The sequence below is a fragment of the Ochotona princeps genome, chromosome 8 (genome assembly GCF_030435755.1).
Source record: "Ochotona princeps isolate mOchPri1 chromosome 8, mOchPri1.hap1, whole genome shotgun sequence".
NCBI lineage: Eukaryota > Metazoa > Chordata > Mammalia > Lagomorpha > Ochotonidae > Ochotona > Ochotona princeps.
Window position 1 is genome coordinate 36565711 of NC_080839.1, and position 12508 is coordinate 36578218.

The 12508-nt window shown below is 42.5% G+C and overlaps 1 protein-coding gene across 5 annotated transcripts in view; it reads right to left on the minus strand.

The window, feature by feature from the left end:
* BCL11A (BCL11 transcription factor A) overlaps positions 1-12508 on the minus strand; it is a 267180-nt gene that overhangs the window by 174762 nt on the left and 79910 nt on the right. For 2 of the 5 annotated variants that reach the window (XM_058667838.1, XM_058667840.1), the window contains exon 3: positions 1019-1129. The exons of the other annotated variants lie outside the window; for them this stretch is intronic. The gene's annotated coding sequence lies outside the window, so the exon portion shown is untranslated. The remainder of the gene's footprint in view (positions 1-1018; positions 1130-12508) is intronic. 5 annotated transcript variants of the gene reach the window in all.

A 12508-nucleotide genomic window follows, 5' to 3' on the forward strand; every position in this document is an offset into this window, starting at 1 on the left:
TTTTTCCGCCCCACTCATTCTGGACTTGGACACAAGTGACTGAGAATAACTCGCACCTTTTCCCCTCCCACAGAAGAAAGAAGCATCTGTCTCACACACAGGCTAGTTATGGAGGCCATCTCTGGATAGCATAGTGTGAATTTTTGTACTGGCTGGAACGAAATCAGTCATATGAGAGCTGACATACTAGATTGGCGCATCCCATCCAAAAGGGGCAGCATTGCTCAACTGCAGCCACTGTTACCAAGCAGTGTGGCCACAGTACTTTGGCTTTCCAGAAAAAAAAAAATCGTGATTTTTGTACAAACATTCTAACTTTTAAAAAGCTGGCTAAATTTAAAAAATTAAACTAAAAAAAGAGTAGACTAAACAAATACAACCTACCCCATCTATCCTTTAGCCAGGCAAGCATCTCTGACAGGTCCAATTATGTGGCAACAGTGTTAAGTGGGATTTCCCAATGACACAGTCACAGGGGAAGGATGCTGTCACCAGGTGCTCGTGAACAGTGCTCTCTGGTCACTGAAATAAGCACAAAGGATCAGATGAGGTTGGTATGCATTGTTGGGGTCAACCTACCAGGGTCTAGATGCTACTGCTGATCATTTTTTATAACTTACCCAAATCTCTTTTTTGTAATTTTTCAAAAATTTTACTGACACAATACTTATACATATGTAGGGGTTACAATGCGACATTTAACACATTTATACAATGTATAATGACCAGAGCAAGGTAATTGGCACATCTACCACCTCAAACATTTATCGCTCACTGTGTTAGAAACATTCAAAATTCTCACCACTTAAAATTTTGAAATATACAGCTAATTGCCATCAGCCATCCTTTAGTCTATTGTAGTTTTGGAACATTACAAGTTATTCTTCCCATCCAACTGTACCCACCCACCCCCACCAAATCTCTAACTTTTAATGAAAAAAAGAAAGGCAGGAAAAAAAAAAAGCTCCCGGCTGTGCATATGCAATATCCAATGGAAATTAAAAATTGCTTGACCTACATTTAGATCTTCTGACTCTGTTTTAGAGCACTGTGTTCTTGAAACAGCTGCTGCTGCTTGAGAATTCTGACCCTCCTTGTTATTTTCTACAGTGCTGCCTCGGAGAGCTTCCTGTAATCACAAAATCCAGTTGTTTGAACAGAAAATATGAAGCTTCGTGAAGAAGACAGGTCTTGAAATTTAGAAAGCTTTATGGGAAAGTGACAGACCATGATTTTCTTAAGTAAAGAATCTCATAAACTTTCCACTTTAAGTTCCATCCTTTCCTGACAGGTGGAAAACTTACTCTGAAAACTGGGGTAAATAGCGGGATCAGTGGTCTTGGGCCCAAAAGGGAAAATCTCAACAGGTTTCCTGTATGAGCAAAGCCACTTGAAACTGAGTATGTGTCAACACAGATTTAATTAACTCCCAGCCAGGACCTACTGGAAATGATCCCAGAAAGTTGGAACAAAGGAGAAGGTGTTAATTTCTCAGCAGGAGAGAAAGTGCCTTTTAACTGTTTTGGATGGTGGCACAGCACCTGGTGTTCAGCCAGTGTGTTTTCAGATGATCCATTTCAGGTGGGCTCAAAACAGGTGGCAACAAAAATCAGCAAGTCAGCCCCCACTCGGAAGGCAGGACAGTGCAAAACCAGTGGTCAGCACCACAAACATTATCCAGTTATTCAATGCGCAGGTGATGCCATAATTCCTGATTCCAGAAGGGACAACAGTGAGGTGTCCTCAAGAACTTAAATTCCAGATTTCCCTACAAGCATTAAAGTAGCTTTAAAAAAATTTTTTTATGTGATTACCCTTCAATGAGAGAAAGCCAAGAGACTGTCTGGTAAGGTTTGGGAGCCTCAAACCCCAACTAGGGATGACAGCTTCTAAATCAGAAGCCACCCTCAAGTCTTCAGAACGCCACCCAGATCCAAAAGGACAGTAAATGAGCCATATGGGAATCAGGTCATCAGATCAGGGTGAGTGTTAGAAATTCTAACTTCCTGCTAAATAATACACTGAAGACATATAGACAGATAAATGGATGGCAAGCAATAATTGAAGTGACTGATGCAATCAGAGTACAAGCTCAGGAAGCAGAATTGGATGTGACTGTAGTTTAGTAAGCAGACACCAAATCACTTAAACTGGAACTCTACTGAGAGAAAGTCTAACACAGAAACATGAGGGTTGGGAGGTAGACTTTGCCTAATTCGGGAAGACACTAAGTCTGGGATGTGAACCTTCTGTTCCGGGAGAAGTAAATTCGGTTGTGAAGTAAAGCAACACATGGTGGGTCAGAGAGAGTAGCCTTCTTAATGGTCTACTTTTTCATGCCAATGTTCCAGGCTCACCACATAGCTTTCCCAAGACAAAACTGGCTTTTCACACATAGAAGTACCTGGAAGTAACGAAGCAGGGAGTATGAGCATTGTGGTGATCATACTCACTCTTAAGTAACAAGCTTACATCTGGTGGCCATACATCAGTCTGCTATGAGATTGGCTGATGTGAGTCCGCCTCTCCAGATCCAATCAAGTGCAGGCAATGGTGTGCCAAGGAGCTACACCCAAGACAACAGTACATTCGCTAAAAATGTCCCTTTTGTTGAATATTAACACTCACCCTATGTATGCCCCACTTTTATCCTAAAATGCTTTTCTCTTACTTAACCCTGTCGTAGGTGCTTGTTATAAAATATGGTCCTTGCCTTGTAGCCCTGCTAATCCACTTGAAAAAATATTTTTTTGACAAATAGGACAATTAAAGGACAATGTATAATAGCAACTCATTCTGTATGAGATGGATCATATTAGTACCATGTTAAAACTGAAAGAAAACCACATCCCTTGGAAATTAAGGCTGTTATACTAGCAGTCATAATATATTTTATCTTATTACACTTCATCATCAATAAAGCAATTAGACACATTCTATCTTATTTAATCCTTTCATTAGCCAATACTCTTAGCGAGTGCTATTATTTACTAGGTCAAAGTTTTATAGCAGGTTACAGGTCAAACTAGGTCTTCCAGTTTCAAAACCAAGACATCTTCCATGCCAACCAGCTGAGAAAAGGAAAGTAAATTGGCATGGATCTTAAGGATTTAGGAAGAGATGATCTCTGACAGTGGCGGTGGGGGAGCTTCCCAGAGGAGACCAGATTTAGGGAGATTCTACATGTTACTGGGAGTAGGACAGAAAGAAGATGCATCAGGCACAAGACCAGACTCTCCACTTCGCTGAGACGTTCTGAGGTGTCTCTAAACCATGACCCTGCAAATCAAAACTTAAAATAGCAGTCAGTTTTTATGAGGCCAGAAGTTGGTAACATTAAGGAAAAAGAACACAAACCACAAATACAAAATCCTCTCAGGTCCCCTATATATCTCTACACATTTTTATTCACATAAAATCACCTCTGCTCAGTCTCTCTGATATGCATAAGCACCCAGCTTCTATTCAGAATGCATCTGCAGATCTGCTTCGAAAGTGGTTCAAGACCTCCACCTGCCGTAGGATCTGATTCATAGAAAGGACCTGGATTATTAAGAATTAGGTTAAACTGCCACTGAAAATAACGGCAAAGCCAAACAGTGGTGTAAATGAAAGAGAAGGCTCTTTTTTCCCACATAAATGTAGAGAGTTTAGGATTATATGACAACTTAATGATCATCAGGGAACCAAGATCCTCTATCCTGTTGCTTTATCATCCTTAAGACACTTGGGGGCCCAGCACTGTGGCCTAGTGGCTAAAGTTCTCGCCTTGGATGCACCGGGATCCCATTTGGGTACCGGTTCTAATCCCAGCAGCCCTGCTTCCCATCCAGCTCCCTGCTTGTGGCCTGGGAAAGCAGTCGAGGATGGCCCAAGGCCTCAGGACCCTGTACCCGCTTGGGAGACCAGGAAGAGCTCCTGGCTCCTGGCTTTGGATTGGCTCAGCTCCAGCCATTGCAGTCACTTGGGGAGTGAATCAGAAGACTGAAGATTTTCCTCTCTGTCTCTCCTCTTCTCTAAATGTATCTGACTTTTTAATAAAAATAAATAAATGTTAAAAAAAAAAAAGAAGCAGTTCATATCCAGACAAGAAACAGTCTGTTTCATACTGGCTCCTTCAAGACCCTAATGAAGAGCATTAGGGAGAAATGTTAAATGTGAGTAGCTTTCACAGCCATTGGTCTCCTTAGGGGCCTTGGAGGAGCTACTTAGGGCTCTTTGGGCAAATGTGGGTTCAATAGTCAGCTCTGCTAGTTGCCAGAATAGGAACACTAAGTCAATCACTCTTTCAGGACTCTTCTGGTTGCAAACGACAAGAAACTCAACTCAATTTACAGTAAAGAGACTTCACCTGTCCCACTGACCCAGAAGTTTCATGGATTCACCAGCTTTAAGCATATATCCATTCATCCACGTCTCCATCTTTGACTCTACTTTCCTCTGGAACCCACATCATTCCTAGGCGAGTTCTCTTAGAAGGTGGCAGTTGGTCAACCAGCAAGGCTCACAGTCTCCTTGTTTAACAACCACACAAGAAAAGCCCCCATTCTGAGTATCCCAACTAAAGGCTCAGAATTGAGCCTGATTAGTCCAACAAATGTGATTTTCACATTTTGGAACCAATCATGATGTCTTTGGCCCAGAGTTGGGTGGGTCTGTCCTCACCTGAGTCTCCAAGCCTGGGAGTGCAGAGGGGAGTGTTTCCTCACAGGACTCTCAGGCTGCTATCAGCAGGAAAGAGGGATTTATGCTGGTTACGCAGAAGCAACAAAAACTTGGTTTTTCATCTCTTAGTATAACACTACTTCATCAGATAATCTGAGGATTAAATGAGGTTGTAAACAAACTCATGCAGCATAGAGCCACCACCTGTCAGGCAGAGTGGACAATGTGGAACAGAAGACCAGTGAAGTGGACATCCTGGACCAGAGAGACAGGAGAAGAGGGACAGACAATTTGCCAGGGCAGAGGAGAGAAGTCCCAGAACAGGAGTGTGGCAGTGTCTCCAGAGCAGGTAAGCAGCTTTGGCAGATTGGGCTCAGATCTGGAGGTGAGAAGGCCCATAGGTGAAGGGACAAGGACAGCAATTACAGGCGAGAAAATCAGCATCTGTCAGGAATCGTTTAAAGAGTTAAATGCAGTAATTATTGAAACAGGTGCAGCTGGATTTAAGGGAACCCCTGGGTATGTGGGGGCCCAGGAATCAAAAAGAAAGGTGATAGTTTGCCTATCTCTCATCCTCAAATCTTCCAGGAGTGGCATCATACTGTGAAAAACCAGTGACAGCAGGAGTCCCTACAACAGAAGCCACTCAAAGCTAAAGTCATAGAGGGTTGACACCCCTGGCAAAGCAAAGGCTCCTTCTCTTCTCCTACCTTCCAACCTCTTTCTGGCACGTCCTGTTGGCCCACCCAAGTACAAATGCAACCTGTGAGCCAGGGAGGATCTGCATATCAGCGAAGCGGTGGTCTCCCGACCTTATCTCCATGTTTCATGCCTCATGTCCCAAGTTAGCCTTCTGCTTCCACTCCTGGCATTTCCGTAATCCCCAGCCAGCTTGGGATGTGCCCTGAAACTCTAGCCCATTTGGTGTGACACTCTGAAAATCCCTCTTCCTGGCAATGGTCCTGGTCCAGACAATAAAGTGTGGAACATATATATTTGTTAAGATTTATTTATATTTATTGCAGAGTCAGATATACAGAGAGGAGGAGAGACAGAGAGGAAGATCTTCCATCCGATGATTCACTCCTCAAGTGACTGCAATGGCTGGAGCTGAGTCAACCCAAAGCCAGGAGCCAGGGTACCTCCTCTGGGCACACGGGTGCAGGGTCCCAAGGCTTTGGGCCATCCTCGACTGCTTTCCCAGGCCACAAGCAGGGAGCTGGATGGGAAGTGGATCTGCCAAGATTAGAACCGGTGCCCATATGGGATCCCAGCGCATTCAAGGTGAGGACTTTAACCACTAGGCTACCATGCTAGGCCCAGAACATATCTTTTGAGACAGGCTGTCATGTATGGCTTAAAGTACAAACCATGAATCAGGTGGCTCCGCCACTTATTGTGTGCCTTTGGAGAAGTTCCATGAGCTCTCTTTTCCCAAGTTTCCTCATGCATAAAATGGATATAATAGCTGTAACTGTTATTGTGAAAGGTAAATTAATTAACAACCCTTAAGAACTTAGAACTTGCCATACACATTGTCAGCAGCTAGTAATTCTTAACTAAATATTACCACACTTTGAATGGATGAAGATTGTATAAATTGTGACAAAACCAAGGATTGAGTCTGGGAAACCAGTGTTAGGTTATTAAGCTCCTTTTCCACCTGTGAAAACCATGACCATAATCAAAATATCCTCTTGATTATATTCAGCTTGGGTTTCTGCGGTTCGCCCTGGGAGCTCCTCCTTTGTGATCCAGAGACATGCTCCCTGTGCTCTGTGACTATACTTATTACCACAATGATGAGTAAAGTGACTTGTGGTGTGTCTGAGATAAAATCAGAGATTCCATAAGAACAAAAACATTTAATCTTTCCAAAGCATTCATCAGCAATCGGTACATATTTCCACACTCTTGAAGCATGATGGAGACACAGTTCAAATCATGAGTTCTGCTGAAAACAGCTCCCTAGAGACTGGAGAATGCACAGAGAAGTTGGGCAATAAAGTTATTTAAAAGCCAGTAACAATGAGTGATGCCCTTCCTCCTCCTCCTTAAATGTTACTCATAGTTCCATGTGGATAGCTCACCCCGAGATGGCACTCGTGGATATCACTGATGGGAATAAAGTGGAGGCTTCATCACCATATCGTAACAAGTAAAGCAAAGAACAAGACAGATCACTTCTCCTGGAGATCATGGTGAGATTCCATACTTAATTTACAAGAAGAGTTCACTCGCTAGAGCCCTACCCTCTATTTTTGACTTTACAAGTGAATGTAACAATGATCCATTTAAAGTTGTGAGTATGCTTCCCTGATTCTTCTCCTGTTGTTTCTTCTCTTCCCTGTTTGGTTTCTGGCCTGCTTTCCATTGCCAGGGGTCACCTCCCTTGGGCTCCCTTCCAGAGCCAAAGTCTTTTTGCTTGTTTTGTTTTTAAAGATTTATTTATTTTTACTGGAAAGTCAGATTTACAAAAAGGAGAGACAGAGAGAAAGATCCTCTGTCTGCTGGTTCACTCCCCAACGGGCTGCAATGGCCAGAGCTGAGCCGATCTGAAGCCAGGAGCCAGGTGCTTACTCTGGGACTCCCACATGAGTGCAGGGTTCAAGACTTTGGGCTCTCCTATACTGCTTTCCTAAGCCATAAGTAGGTAGCTGGAAGGAAAGTGGAGCAACCAAGACATGAACTAGTGCCCATATGGTACACGCAAGATGAAGACTTAGCTACCATGCCGGGCTCGAGAGCCAAAGTCTTGAACCTCCAAAATTGTGACCTAAAGAGGTCTCTCTTTACTTCATAAATAGGTTGCCTTCAGTATTTCATCATAGTGATAGAAAGCTAATGCAAAGAGTGAGCTGAGCACTCCACCTTTGACTCTCTAGGATATTTTGCCTTGAAACCTAACTTCTTTGTGGTTACTGATAAGTATCAGGGTCTTCCCCTTGGTGGTCATGCATTCAGCTCCTGATTATGCTAATAGCAATTCAGCACCCCCTCTAAAATATTTGCCCCATCTGTGTTTGATTAACCTTCAGTGGTGTTGCTTGCACAAGTAGTCACAATAGATTGTTATCGCAACAGAAAAATTAGAAACAACTGTGACTTAAGTTAATAAAACTGTTTAACATAGAGGTTAATTTCAGCTGCCAACTGAAATCATACACACACATACCACAACCACCACCCCAACCCAGTTGAATCTGAACCTCTGGGGAGATGCTGTGCACACAGTTTCTCAGCCTTGCCAGGAGCTTATGATGGGCAGCCAGGACTCAGAATCAGAGCCTCCAAAGCACCATTCACAGTTGACAGGCAGAGGCAAGAACTACCCTCTTTCAGGCTGCCCTCCTAGAAGCCTCTGTGTTCTCTGTGGAGACAATGGCCTTGCTCAAAACAATTTTGCTCTCCTCTTCGAGAGTTGCTTTCAGCCCACTTTCCCATATATGTTGGAACACTCTCAATACTGCAACCTTTTGCTCTGTGAGGGTGGATTTGAATTGTTCTTTGAGGGAGGATTTGAATTTTGGTAGGAAGTCTAACAGGATTCCAAAATCCAGCTAGCTTGAATAGACCAGTCCATTTTGCAGGAATAGCTAGGTAAGACCACTTTTTGTCAAAAACAACATATGGCCAAGGGAATGGATTTGTCTCATGCGCCTCATAATCGACACAAAAGGCAATTCCAAACGAGGGCCACAAACATTTTTATTAGTAACAGCTGTGGCAGAGCCCATGTGCTGCTCCCCAAAGCGCTGTCTTTAAAAGACAATGTTCATCTGCATGTGTGATGGCTGGTGGGACTATTAAAACCCCACCTAGTTACTTGAGGGTCAAACTTGCATTTAGAACTGAGACGAGGGAGAACTGGTGGGAAGGGTTGGACCCGCACAGCCGCTGGGCTTTGTGGAGCTCTTGGTTCATTATCCTTCACAGTCAGAATCCAGCTTGTCACAACTAAGGGGACCCCCATTCCAGATGTGGAGGGTCTCTGTTCCCTAGCACCCAACTTCCTTCTCAGGCAACTTTTGTGACCAGATGAGATGATTAAAAAGTGCACTGAGACTTTTGTTTGCCCTCTAAACCCTCATAATGAAATCCTCTCACATTTTATCAGATAAATCTTAACTGGTGAGAACACCAGACACTATTAGGCCCGAATAGTCAATCGTAAATCAATTGGACTTTATTTCCAACTCTAACGTTTCACAGTATTTTCTTTCCCAGATGAGATTTTATTCCTCTTTCATACCTCCTCAATCTAATATGAACAGTAACCATTGTGACCTTCTGGCTAGAGTTCCCCGTCTCTAGGCTGGCATTTCCCAATGTGTATTCCAAGGAACACTAGTTTTACAGAATCCATTCATTTCTTCAGTAATTACTTGAGGACCTAGTGTGTTCCAGGCAAGGGTGAATACAGATCTGATGGGGCCTGAAGTTTCTTTAATTGTGAAGATCCTCTTTAAGAGAAAGACTTATGGATACAAAATTAGGAGGCAGGGGAGGAGCGTTTGGTCTAACAATTAGGATGCTGGTTAGGAAGCCCATACCCCACATCCAAGTGCCTGGGTTTGATACCGAGTTCTAGCTCCTGCTTCTTGCTTCCTTCTAAGTGCATGCTGGGAAGCAACAGGTCTCTAACAACCATGTAGCAGATCTGGATTGCATTCTCAGCCCTTGGCTCCAGCCCTAGCACAACCCTAGCTGTTGCAGACACTGGGGGAGTCAGCCAACAGATGTGCATGCTCTCTCTCGGCCCCCCAGATTCATCTATCTATCTATCTATCTAAAAGCAACTTAACTACATGAATTTTAAAGGATCCTGTGCAATTGACAGCACCTGAATTTTAGCTTCATTAATTTACAATGCTGTTGCATCCAATTCCAACACTGTTCTGATATATGGGACTATAATTACCAGTAAATTAGACCAAAGACCTGCCCTGTGATGCTGACATTCTAAATGGATAGAAATAGAAGCTGAAGATCAATAAAAATTTGGGGAGGAAACTCCATAGTCATCTGCTTGGGAACAAAGGAACTAAAGAAAGTTACACACCTTTCTTCATTTCTGGGCTTTAAAAAGCTGTTACAATGCTAATGTCACCACAGCTCTTAAAAAGGACATCATACCATGTAATTCCCCAAATTTATTCATCCCAGAATTTTTCTCTGGGGTGGCGTCCCCAGGGTCTAAATTCTGTGACATTCACATTGGGAAATCCTGTCCTATGATGTATCAGATTTCTCAGCACATGAACACTAAGTACTAGGGTTCTTCAAACAGTCCATGGAAAAAGGCATATTATGAACAAACTCCACGTGGCTTAAAAAATTTTTTGCACCCAAATGAACTACCTTTGAATGCCACTTTTCTATGAAAATTTTTTAAGTATCCCCGTGTGTGTCATCAGCCATGAAACTGGGTCCCCTTCTTGTTTGGAAAAAGCATTGTTTCCGACCCAAGGAATCCTTTAAATCTTTCCCCTTTATCGTAGTTTTCTAACTTCTCTTTTACTGTTTAAGGCATTTTGAACACTTATCTCATCGCCTCTGCCTCTAACATTTCAGGCTATAAATCTCAAAATACATGTTTCAAACGCCTTCCAATCAGGCCTTGGATTTTACATAGCATGAGTTCCTCTTCAAGGAAAACAAGAAATCACCTTATGAGGCATACCCAAATTTAGAAACACAAAATACCAGAATCACCTTGTGGCTTCAGACTCATCTGTTATTCTCAAGAATCACAGAAGAGTCAGCATTTGGGGCCCTAAATCTGCCTTCACACTTCTCTTTAACCCCTGCACCAGGGTGAGACGGCTCTTGCGTGGGGCCTTGCTTTCCAGTGGTAAGAATTATATTTGTCTCAGCACTGTTTCCAGAGACATCTGTGATGGCAGCCCATCCAGCCCTGTTCTCAGAGAGCTAACTTTAGCTGCAGTCTCTGCATCTGCTAGCAGAGTTTGACACAGCATATGTTTTCCAAAGCAGCCCTTCCCAATAGCTGACTCCCTTCTCGTGTGAGGACATTTAATATATCCTGAGAACTAATCACCTCCCCTCTCTTCCCAAACGTTTCAGTTATTTTTAATTTCATCCAGTTTAATAAGCGATCTTGTCTAGAACCCATCTTTTCATTTAAATACACGTGAAAAAAAGGTTGTCCATGACGCATAACAGAGTTCACTTCTAAGTAGAATGGTGATTTCATCCACACCTTTCTCCAAAATCAAGTCCTTCTTTCATATGCTTCCTGACACTCTTGTTAATCCTTTAACTTCACTTTTAACATATGTCCACAATTTCTTTTCAAAAGGGAGAATTTAATTCCCCTCCCTGGAGTAGGGGCTGGATTTAGTGATGAGGTTTAGCAAAGACTACAACAAAGCAGGCTTTTGACTTCCATAGTTTGGTTATGAAAGTTACTGCAGTCTCTTTTTTTCTCAAGTCAGTCTTTTTGGAGAAAGCCAGCTACCATGTCATAATGAAATTCAGGCCAGCTCTAGCGACATGGTAAGGAACTGAGTCCACATTCCAAAAGCCTGCAAGTAGTTGGGGATTTTTGCCCATAGACATGTGAGCACATCACTTGGAAGTGGATTCTTCAGCTCTGGACAAGCCTTCAGATGACTGACACTCTGGTATCACCTTCATTATGACCTTGTGAGAGACTTTAAGACAGAATTACCTGCATTTTGTTTTTTTTAATAGCTGAGTAGTATTCCATGGAGTAGATGAACCATAGCTTTCTTATCCAATCCTCTGTTAATGGGCATTTTGGCTGCTTCCATGTTTTTGCAATTACTGATTGTGCTGCTATGAACATAGGAGTGCATGTTGGTTTCTCATAAAATAATTGTTCTGGATATATTCCTAGGAGTGCTATTGCTGGATCATACAGTATGTTGATTTTGAGTTGTTTGGATATTCTCCATACTGATTTCCATAGAGGCTGTACCAGCCTGCAGCCCCACCAGCAGTGGAGTAGGGTTCCCTTTTCTCCGCAACCTCGGCAACAAGTGTTGTTGGTGCTTTTATTCATGTGGGCCAGTCTTACTGGCGTTAGGTGGTACCTCATTGATGTTTTAATTTGGATTTCCCTTATTGCCAGGGAACTTGAGCATTTTTTCATATGTTTCTTTGTGGCCAAATGGGCCAAACTGGAAACCATAATGCTAAGGGAAATGAGCCAATCCCAAAAGGTTAAATACCACATGTTTGCCTTAATTTAAGATGATATGATGTTATGTATAACATGCTATGTTATGAATGTTATATGTTGTGTATAAACTAAAATTGAAATGTAAGTGAGGTGGTCACAGAAGGTGGCTAGGAACTCGCATTTACTTTTACCATATTGGTTACTCATTACTATGTCAATTAATTCCATAATGATGTAAATTTTTGCTGATGGTATGTTGGAGCTTTCAATTGACTGGGATGATACTCTGCTGGCTCTGTCTTCAGACCAGAAAGGGTATACCTAAGAAGCCGCTGACCTTGACTGGACAATAAGATGCTGGACTCTATGTTTGGTATACGCTTGCAATGGGGGAATCTCAACTGAACTTGAGCTGTGGTTATGCAACAAGGTGGAGGAATCCACCATGGTGGGAGGGTTTGGGGAGGGGTGGGGAGAACCCAAGTACCTATGAAACTGTGTCACATAATACAATGTAATTAATGAATTAAAAATAATAAATAATAAAAAAAATTTAAAAAAAGACAGAATTACCATACTACACCGGCCTGCATTCCTGACTTACTGAGATGCAAATTTATTACTGTTTTAAGTCACTGAAGTTTGAGATAATTACACAGCAATAGACAACTAATA